The 11,720-nt window shown below is 34.3% G+C and overlaps 1 pseudogene; it reads right to left on the bottom strand.

Moving 5' to 3' along the window:
• Positions 1–11,040: 11,040 nt before the first annotated feature.
• LOC111746408 lies at positions 11,041–11,159 on the bottom strand (annotated as a pseudogene).
• Between the last annotated feature and the right edge of the window lie 561 nt (positions 11,160–11,720).

The following is an 11,720-nucleotide window of genomic DNA, read 5'->3' as shown; positions in this document are numbered from 1 at the left end:
TTTTATGACTTCGTTAGTTGGGGACATCAAATAGATTATACATATATATACATATATATGTGTGTATATATGTATATATATAATTATTTAAAGGTGTATTATAAATCAACAAGTTATTGAAATATATATTATAAATCATGACGATTTTTTTTAACAACCACTCCTTACTTCATGGATGGGTATTCCTTACTTCAAAATTTCTTATTGTATTTTCTTTTTCTTTACTCTCACATCTTCCCTATGTATCCAGCAAAATTAATGCACATTTCTCCTTGGATCATTTTTTCATGATATCTAAGGTACTGAAGACACTCTTTTGTTTTTTTTTTATCTATTTATATGCTCCCCTCATATTCTTCACAGGAGAGAATATAAGGACTTAAATGCAGCAGAGAATTAGGCTGTGCAGTTTGAGTTTCTCTCCACCTTCTCTGTGAGAGGTGACCAGAACTCTACTGTGCACTGTATTTAGTAATGAGATGAGTGTGGAAGCAGAAGCCACAAACTGGTGTTCTGGGGCCAGATCTAGTTTAACTTACATAGAGCTTTCAAAAATTGTATTAGTTGTCAACATTTAAACACAGGAGAGTTTTCCTACAACCTGAATTTCTGGCTTCTCCTTGAAGAATTAGAAGATTTGGCAATGTCTGGTTCTCCTTTCTCCATGGCAGCAAGCATCTATGCTCAGTACTGGCTGCCCCTCCTATGTTTTGTTGCTGGTTGGCTTCTGCCATTAATGTTATCTGGCCCAACACTAGGCATTTGAGTCAGTGGTGATTCCAGTATTTGGTACCAAAAGTCACCAAGTCTCAGTATTAGAAATTTATCTCTGGGATGCCTCAGAGAGTCTTCCTGCTGAACTGTGGTCCCTAGGCCAACAGCATCAGCATCACTTGGAAGCTTGTTGGAAGTGCAGACTCTCAGGCCGCATCCCAGACCTGCTGAATCAGACTGCATTTTAACAAGATCCTCAGGGAACTCATATGTACACTAAATCTTCTAATTCTAAAACACTCTACCCAGTTGACTCCTAGGGTAAGCATAGAGCAGGCATTTTCATTACCACCTTACGATTTTATTGAGAGGGAGAATTCCCTTCATAGTGCTTGAACATGCCTGTTTGGAGAGAACATCTACCTGGTTTGAGGGGCCTTAGGAATTCTGTAAAAGGAATTGAAAACTTCCTGTTACCTCCTTTATGTGTATGTGTGTGTGTGTGTGTGTGTTTTAAATAAATAAAGGAATGTTGTGGTTGGTGAAGAAGAGCACATATTGGAGGAAAAGTGCTAGGAGGTCACCGTCTGTGCTGATTTGATCTATTTAAATCATTTTTTGCCATAGTTATAAGGGCTTCCAGCCTAGTATGGTTCATTCCAGCTCAGTAATAAGAACAGAAACATGTGAGTCACCATGTACCAGCTCAGTTTTCTTATCTATGAAATGGGAAATAATAGCACTTAACTCATAGGGTTGTTATGAGGATTCAACGAATTAATACAAATGAAATATTTAGACCAGTATGTGGCATATAGTAAGTGCTCCATAAATGTTAGCTCTTATTATTATTTAAGCATTCAGGCCTTGTTATAAGCACCTTAATTACCTTAAGGTCATAGTCTACTTATATTGTAATTCAGCTATTTCTTAAGTAATTTCTCTCTTTTTGATTTATGCTTTTTAATGACTTACCACCTAAGAGGCAGAATAAGATAAAAACACCACCGAAGACAATTCTTGTCATTTTTAGATTTCTAGCCAAAAAAGAAGATGGAAGGAAAAATATGTTCCTCCATTAAATCTTTCCTGGGGAAATAATAAAGTTATACATTTATGTTAGTTGTTATAAAAAAAGAGAAATGACTAGAAAAATTTCATTTATTTTATTAATAAAATACAAATAAATTATTTTGTGGAAGAGGAAAAATAAAACTTCTCCTAGCTCCAGAACATTTTAAGTGTAGGTTTTCTCTCATATTCAAATACTATCCCCTCCCTTAATTTTTCCCCTGGTAATTATTGTTTAATGCAAAAATATGAAATGAGATCACATTTCTAGAATGATATCCTGTTAAAAATCTCTTAACTATTAGCAAAAAGGAAGTATTTATCTGTGTCTCTTCATAAATTAGTGCTTTCATTGCAAATGTTCATATATTTATAAGGAAAAGTATTATACGATAGTTAACAGTAGTAAAAATATATTAAAATGAAGAAAAAGAAATAATCAGATTGACTAAAATATCACATTTTAGTTATTCATGACTTACCTGCCTTCATCATGAGGTATTGTAGGAATTTTCTAGGTCTGAACTTGTTTAAAGGATAGCAACACATAAAATTTCTGATGCAATAAAGTCTGTTATAACTGAAACAAACAAGGAAAGTCTCTGATCCACCAGATTCCAAACGGTTTAAACAGTAGAAATTGCCCAAATAAACAGTTAGGAAATTACCTTACTCATGAAATCAACATAATAAGACTAAGTCAGTCAACAGTCAAACTGATTAACTGTAAATCTGGCTAAAGATTTCTATGTGCACTATGCTACAAAATAATTAGTTCACATATACATTGCCATGTGGGCATACTATCCATTGTATAAAGTACTTGGTCTTGATTATTAAAAATGTCATATTTTTATAGCAGAACTTGATACATTCAGAAAACAATTTGATTTTTTAAAAATGTTTATTTCTAAATTAATATATAGTTCCAAATTAATACATTCTTCTTGAAATAAATTAAAATACTAAGAATATTAAAATTTTTGACCAGGTTTCCTACCAAACCCAGTGTCTTCCCAAGTGTGGCCACATTATCAATATGTGGTATCCTTTTTATTCTGTGCATTTTCATAATACACTTATAACTTGGAAATACATATAATATTGCTTTTATTTTTTGCAAAAATAGTATCATACTTTACATATTATTTTTCCCTTTGTATTTCACTGAAAAATATGTTGTAAATCTGTGTCAGTTTTTAACAGTATTTATTTTTTATTCCTTTATAATATTTTTGGTATGGGTTATACTATAGCCTCCTTGTGGTTTGGATTTGCATTTCTCTGATGATTCATGATACATAACATCTTTTCATGTACCTGTTGGCCATCTGTATGTCTTCTTTGGAAAAATATCTATTCAGATATTCTGCCCACTATAAAATTAGATATATATTTTTTGTTTTTGCTATTGAGTTGTATGAATTTTTTTAATATATTTTGTATATTAACTCTTTATCAGATATATGATTTGCAAATATTTTTCTCTCATTTGGTAGGTTGCTGATTTTTGTCGATGGTTTTCTTTGCTGTGTAGAAGCTTTTTAGTATGATGTAGACCCACTGTTTATTTTTGTTTCTGTTGCTTTTGTTTTTGGTATCAGATTCCAAAATCATTGCCAAGACCTATGTCAAGAAGCTTACCGCCTATTTTTTCTTCTAGGAGTTTTATGATTTCATAATGTGTCACAATACGATAATTAGATTTATTATTGTACTTTAAAAATAGGGCTGCAAGTTGATAAAAATGGAAGTGAGGGGAGTAAAAGTTGGAACATCTGTATAAAAAATTATCTGGGACAATCCTTTTATAGACTGTAATTCACACCCTCCTTCTGGGAAAAATTAGTATTTCTAATAAATCCTTATGCCAGTTTCTGATGAATTTTGATGGAATAAAGATTTGTTTTGGGTAATAGTGACACATGCAGTTGACTATCAGCAGACTGCCAGTCAAGAATCTGGTGACATTCTAATAGACTGTTCTTTCTTTCTGTATCTAACCCATTCTCTTTTTCTAGAAAATTTCCCTACCAGGAATAAATATTTTAATTGACCTATGAGAGCATTTTTTCTTGCATGCATACAAAATTGTAATAAAATGTTGGCATATGTTTATTAAAAAAAAAAGATTTTAACAAAGTTTCTGGAAACAAGATCAGTGTCCAAAAATTAACTACCTTCCTAAATGTCATCAATAAACCATTTACAAGCATAAACTCTAGAAGATGCCATTTACGATAGTAATAAAAAATAAAGAATTTGCAAATAAATATAACAAAAGATATGCTAGATCATTATGGTTATTCCAGGTGTTTCTTGGCTTGTGGCTGCATAGCTCCAATTTCTGCCTTCACCTTCACATGGCCTTCTCCTCTGTGTCTGTATCTCCTCCACTTCTGCCTCATATGGCATTTGCCATTAGACTTAAGGCCCACCTAGATAATCCAGGATGATAGCATCTCAAGATCCTTAATTACATATGCAAAGACTCTTTTTCCAAGTAAGGTCACATTCACAGGTTGCAGGGGTTAGAACATGGACATATCTTTTGGTGGCCACCATTCAACCCATCATCTACTGTAAAGAACCAAATAAATGAAGGAATGCACCGTGTTCAGATTAATGAAGAAAAATATTTGAATGACGTTGATCCTCACCAAATTGATTTAATGTATACCAATCATATCCCCCCAAAAGTTTTTTCCAATGGAACCTGATGAATTGGTTCTAAAAGGGATAAATAACTAGGATATTCTTCAAAAAGAACTGGGTAAGGAGATGTGACCAACTAGATATCAAAGTTTATTTGAAAATTATACTAAATGAGGCATTGGCATAAAGATAAACAAACTGATCAATGAAACAGCAATTAACCTACACACACATCAAAACAATATATGAAAATGTGGCATTGCCTATCAGTAGGGAAAGAAACTTTTTAGGAAGTGTTCCCAGAGAGATAGGCTAACCACATTAAAAAAACTGTAACCAGATCCTTACCTCACGTGATATCCAAATATCAATTCCATATGTATTGAAAGCTACTATTTGAAGAAAATAGTAGCTTTCAATACACATGAAAGCTACTATTTGAAGAAAATATAGAAAATTATGACAACAGAGAAGGAAATTATTTCTTAGACAAGAAACAAAAAGTACTAACCAAAAAAGATAAAGGCAATAACTTTGGCTACATTAAAATTAAGAATATTTTGTAAATGAAAAGATATAAGGAGAATAAAAAGAGGAGCTAAAAACCTAGAGAAGACATTGGAATACATACAACAAATGATTGATACCCAGAATATATAAAATATTTCTGAAAAATTAAGAAGAAAAAGACCAACAAAATATGCATATATATTCTATTATATCTATATATATTATATCTATGTGATATTTATTAGATTATATTCTAATATAAAATTGGGCAAAATACAGAGCAGACATTTTAAAGAGGAAATACGAATATTCAATAAGCATACAAAAACATGTTCAATCTCTATTAATCATGGAAGTACAAATGAAGAAAACATCAATGAGATATTACTTTACATTCATCAGATCAGCAAAAATTAAAAACTTGTAAAAAGTTGTATTCTGTTGGGTCTGAGGAGCAACAGAAACTCTTGCTGGTCATAGTTGATATCATTACAAGCATTTTGGATCACGACATGACATTATCTAGTAAATTCCTACTTGCTCATATTCCATAACTCAGCAATTCTCTTCCCAGGAGTAGACCCTGTGGCCTAGAGAACCGCTCAAACTGTAGATAGCAGACATGTACAAGAATGTTCACAGAAGCTAGGTTTGTAATGATAAGTAACTGGAAACAACTCATACATCTTACAGAAGGAAAATGAACAAATAAACAAAGATATAGTCATATGAAGGAACATTGGATAACCATGAACGTAAATGAACTACAGTTGCTCACATAAGCATACAGGACTCTTTGAGACTTACTATTAAGTGAAGAAAAAACAATGGCTTAGAAGAATACATTCAAGTTTTATAAAGTTTACATTTTAGTTGTATAAAATTTACCAACTATCAAAATCAGACATTTTCCATTTCATAAATTGGGCAGCAGGCAGTGGTGTGACTAAACAGAGGTTAAATGAGGCACTGGCCTCAGGTGCAAATTTAAGGGGTGCCAAAAACTCAATAATCAGGATAAATCGTATTTTAATACTATATTAAAAAATCAAATTGGGAAATCATTGCATTCAGGTCAGCCATCTGGTTTTTTTGTTTTTTTTTTTGGGTTTTTTTTGGTTAACAAAATCATATTGGAACCAGAGGACTAGGATTACGGTGAGGCATTGTTGTAAAAGTACAGGGTCACATCCTGTCTTTATCTAAAATTGTCATATTTTGTTCATTAAAACAAATATGTCATATTTTGTTCACGAATACCTTTTATATTTTGTACTCAAAATGAATGCCTCATTCATTTTTTCCACCTTAGTCTTGGTCCTGATGGGTTGATTTTACTATTCTGCTTCATAGCTTACAAAAAATGTTGTATGTATTCTGTCAAATTTATCCAATATTTCAAAATTTAAAAATTAAATAAAAAATAAAATGTAAAGAAGCAAAGAGAACTAGGGCAGTAATCTGGAAGAGATGTTACAAATTTAAGAGACCAAGAAGGAGAAGCCAGCAAGTAGAAGGAAAAACAGAGACTGAGGCATTTTCCAAGAGTGGGAATATTTCCAGGTCTATTAGGTCAAGGCAGCTGCTGCTGTAAATAGCTGGACAATCACCTGTTCAATATGGACCTTTTCAATCACCTAGACCTTGAGTTCAGAAATCTTGTCTAATAATAGCCTAGCTGTGAGAAGAAAACACATTGTGCATTCATGCCCAGGAAACATAAATTATAAGGTAAAGTTATGAAAAGCTACATTTTTGAGCAATTGGAAGTTTAGATATTGTCCTAAGCATTTGAAGTCATTGACATAGCATGCTGAATTCATTTGAGAGACTGCTATGCCTCTACCTGTCTTACTTTGCTGACTGGTATATTCCTTTTATGTTTCAAACCTCTCAGTTCAAGTGCAGTATGCTCTTAGATGCCTTCTTCGTGGTCAGTTTTGCTTTTGATTTTTACCTGTCACAACTGGCCCCCAGAACAGTGTGGACAAAAAAGCATTGAGCCATGCTGTGGTCTGGAGAAAGGGCCAAATTGGAAGTAGGAGATATAGATTTAGGTATAGATAGATAGATAGATAGATAGATAGATAGATAGATAGATAGATAGATAGACAGATAGATAGATATAGATGGATATAGATATAGATGATATAGGTATAGGTATAGCTGATATAGATATAGATATAAATATAGATAGATATAGATATAGATATAGCATCTCAGATGACTTAAGACAATGGGGAAGCTGAAATCCTCTGGAGGAAGAACTTATGGTTATGTCTGAGCTAGTTAAGAGCAGATATGCTTGAGAATATGAACAAAAATTTGGAAATTAAAAGAACAGAAAGGAAGAAGGTTATGTATCGTTCTGAGGACTGCATTCCGATGTGGGACTGCCTCTCCCCCTCCCTTTTCCTTCAACATTTATTGAACATCTACTCTATGCCGACTGCTGATTTAAGGACAAAGCTGCTAAGATTAAGACACAACCTAATGTGACAGTTTAGGAGTGCTATCATATTTCATTGATTCTAATTTATGCATTTTTACACAATATACCACCTCTGAAGTTGGACTGTATCTTACAAGCATATTGTGGTTTGATAGCATCTTTCCCTATTATGTCTCACAGTTGAAAGTGACTTAGATTTGATAAAAGACTGTAGAAGCTCTGTCTGTCTGTGTCAATTTTACCTGACAGCCAGATGTTGGTATGGAGCCTCCTGCATGGCTTCCTCTTAGAATCCTGAATAGGGAGATAGGTACAAGCTCCTCAACCTTCGTGATTGCCTCAATTCATATCACTCTGTCGCTTTAAATGACAAAGCTTGTAGAGTGAACTCTGGAGTCACCATCTGACCACATCACCTCCTTCTCTCTCGCCTGCATCTTCCAATTTAACCCTAGACAGGAAAAAAATATGTGGACTTTTAGTTCCCATATATTGTATGATCCTTAACCTGACTTAAGTAAGATCCATGGTTAAACTATAATGGTGAACATCGCTATCTTTCCTAGTCTATGGGAGGGGCTCTTGACTCTTCTTATTCATAGGAATTAATTCTTCACATGTTAAATGGGAACCACAAAAATTTAGCAAAACTTATTTAGCAACTGTTTTCTGCCCTGAAGTTATAAGTCTCGCAAGTGTGACAGGCTGTAAGAAACATGATTTATGGTGGGGGTGGGTAGGATTAAACTGTGCCAGTTTAATAGCTGTAAAAAACATGATCCCTTTTGTACTTATTTCTTTTATCTTATAGCTTTAGTAAGGACATTAAGAACAGTATTCAATATTCCAAACTTCAGTGGAAACACATCTAAGTTTTACTTAACTATGGTTCTGACTGCTTTTTTTCAGGAAACATCATGGCAGTTAATGTTCGGTGTAAGATATTTGGAAGTGCCCCCGGATCCCTGCTCCTTGTAGCTCTGGCATGCAGTGCACTACCCGAGGTGGGGACTCTTAACAAGGTCACCAATGGCCTATCGTTACCTCCAGTCCTTGCTAGTGCAATGAAGGTTATAGTTAGATTTTGCTGAGATCTTTATAAATGTGATTTCTAAACTTCAAAGAAACCTGGGGCAATAGGCTTTTTCTTTGTGGTCCTATATTTATGATATTTAGCAAACATTCCTTCTTTTCTTAATTGCCAGCATTGCTATGTTTCCTGTTTATAATATCTATAGGTTATTTCAATAGTTAACTTGGATGGAATAAAGGGTAGTTAAATGTATCCTCAAGTCACCATTTTTAGCTAAAAACCATCTCTGCTTTTCTGAAATCTGGGACAGCTGCCACATTAACACCCACATGTACTAGTAATGGCTGGCAGAGTAGGGAAACGGGGGCAGGAGATTTATGCTATATACTTATTCCATTTTCTCAGTTATCACCTACAAGCAGATGTCTTCTACAAGAACATCATTTCAGTGGCCAAGAGTATCTTGGAAAGAGGAAGCCAAGATATTTTCCACAATGCTTGGTCTCCCACTGCTTTTGGTATCTCAGAGTCACCAGATCAATTAAATGTTCAGTAAGGCCTGTTGCTTACCACATCCCATACTTCCAGCTGTTGCTGCTGTCAGGGTCTTTCGGAAACGCAGGCGGATACTTTTAACATCTCTGTTTTACCTACTGTCAATTGTTTCATGTTAATAAATTTACCTTCAGGTGGATGGAAATTAAAATAATTTCTCTTATATATACATTTCCTTCTTCTAAATTTAGATTATCAGCATCCCATTGCACATACCCATTAAACTAGACTAAGGAATTTTGAAAAGCATTCTCAGGTTTTAATAGTGACATCATGGTTTCCTTTTAAAACCCTAGAAACACATAGCTTAACATTTTATACTTAGGTTCTATTATTTTCCATAAAAGTTTTTCTTTAGGTTCTGGCTGGATTTCCTCTTACCTCCCACTAACCACAGTATACTAGGCAGTGCTCAGATTCAGTGAGTTAGGAGCAAAACTTTCAGAAGCTTAGCATTTGGCCAAAACCTCAAAACTGCAGCAAGAAGACTGCCAAGATTTTGATTATTTCTGGGAGGTAGACAGGGAAAGGGCACTTGAGTAGAAAGGTCTGTTAACAGCTGATGTTTGATACAAAGGTTACTATGGGGAGTTGGTGCAGGAATACCTAGGTGGTGTAATATTTAATGTGGAGAGTACCAGTCTCACAGGAAGATTGCAAGGGGCTATTTTACAATCATGTTCTTAATGATTGGGACAGGGATGGAGCTAGGTGCTGAGAAATGCGTCGTTAGACATTTTGTCATATGAACATCATAGCGTGCACTTACCCAAACCTAGATGGTATAGCTCATTAGTGTAATTTTATGTGCTATATTTTTATGACTGGCAGGCAGTAGGTTTGTTTATACCAGCATCACCACAAACACTGAGTAATTGCAGTGTAAGCCCTGACAGTTGGCTTTTCTTTTTGTCATGCAGGTGCTTGACTTAAGCTTTGATTGTTGAGGCATCTGCTTCAAAGACTGCTATCTCAGATAAACACATTGCCAGCCACAAAATCAGATGAAGAGCTGCCTCCCTTAACTAAGGATCCTTTTAGAGATCTTGGTTGATTTGGGTAACTGACCATTTGGGCTACTTGTTTTTTTCTCTTCCTGTGCTTTAAATTCTTGCTCTTATGTTTTAAATTCACCGATAAAGCGTGTCTCGAAACTCACGCTCAACGCCAGTGAAAGCAGAACCCAGGCCCATGTTCTCCTTCTCTCTGTCTGTCTGCCTGTCTGTCTCTGTCTCTCTCTCTTTCTCCTCTCTTTCCTCCCCCATCTCTCTCTTCCTCCCACTACCTCAGACCTCATTGTGTGCCCCTCGTGTGCCTTGTACACTTCAGGGCCTGTAAGTAATAAACTCTTTTTTTTCTTCAAAGTTTTCTGAAGAGTGTATTGTAATCGTCCACAGGAGTCTCTGTCCAGTTGTAACATTGTTTTAGAAATGTCTGTAGGAAACTCGCCAGGGCTTATGTGAGTGCCCCTTAGGCATTTCCCGTCCATAGCATCACTATTTGCCGTACGACCTTACCACAACTATGACATCGCTAGGTGATAGGACTTTTTCAGCTCCATTATAATCTTATGGGACCACTGTCCTATATGTGATCCATTGAAGTAAATCCTGAACATTATGTAACTTCCTCTATAAATATTTCAATATGTATCTTCAGAAATAAGGACTCTTTTTTAACACACTCCATCTCATGCAAACAAATTTATATTAATTCATCAATAATATCACACAAATGTTCACATTAGACTGATAGCCCTATTTTTAAAAAAACTTTTTTTCCTACTTTATTTTTAAATCACATCCAAATAAGGTCTGTAGTTTGCCATTAGTTGATAAGTCCTCGAAGTCTCTTTTAATTTGTGAGATTATCCCACATATTCTGTTTTTCTTGGTATTTATTCATTTATTTATTTTAATTATTTTATTTTATTTTATTATTTTATTTTATTTTATTTATTCTAGGTAAGGCAACCTTTGGTTGACCTCACAGATTGCAAGGACCTTGTCAGTTTACAATCCCTTTTTTATTTTTATTTTTTAAATTTTTATGCCTACAGCACCTGGTCTTCCTAGGTGGTCTCCCATCCAAGTACTAACCAGGCTCGACCCTGCTTAGCTTCTGAGATCAGTCAAGATCGGGCTTGTTAAAGGTGGCATGGCTGTAGACTTTCTTGATTTTAAAATGATGTTTATTTAATTGTATCCCACAGTCTGGATTTCATGGATTGCATCCCCATGGTATTTTCCATAATATTTGCAGTTATATTTAGAGGCTTGATATGTTTCAGGTTAGGTTTTTTTTTTTTTTTTTTCCAACACCACTTCATAGATGGTATCATGAGGGAAATAATATCTTAGTATCTCTCTTTTTTTGATATTCATTAAAAGTTACAAAATTAGTGATATTCTAATAATATTAATCCATTTCCTTTACTTGTTGAAATACTTCTATAAAGAGAAACTTCCTTTCATCAACTATTGCTAATTCTGCAATACAGACTGGATAAGAAGGTAGAGAAAGGCTTGATTTTTTTCCCTCATTTATATGTCAGATTTCAAACAATGGAAATATTTCCCTGGAATTTTCCAAAGATGACTAATTAGTTTATTTTTAGTATAGAATTTCAATCTGTTGAAATTATTATCATTATTGATGTTTAAATCTCTTATTTTAGCCCAGTGGAGATTTTCAGGTTGACTCCTGAATATTTTTTTTTATCTTTTTTTA

The sequence above is a fragment of the Pteropus vampyrus genome, unplaced genomic scaffold, assembly GCF_000151845.1.
Source record: "Pteropus vampyrus isolate Shadow unplaced genomic scaffold, Pvam_2.0 Scaffold186, whole genome shotgun sequence".
Classification (NCBI taxonomy): Eukaryota; Metazoa; Chordata; class Mammalia; order Chiroptera; family Pteropodidae; genus Pteropus; species Pteropus vampyrus.
Note: the sequence above shows the minus strand (reverse complement) of the source record. Positions and strands in the feature narration are given on the sequence as shown.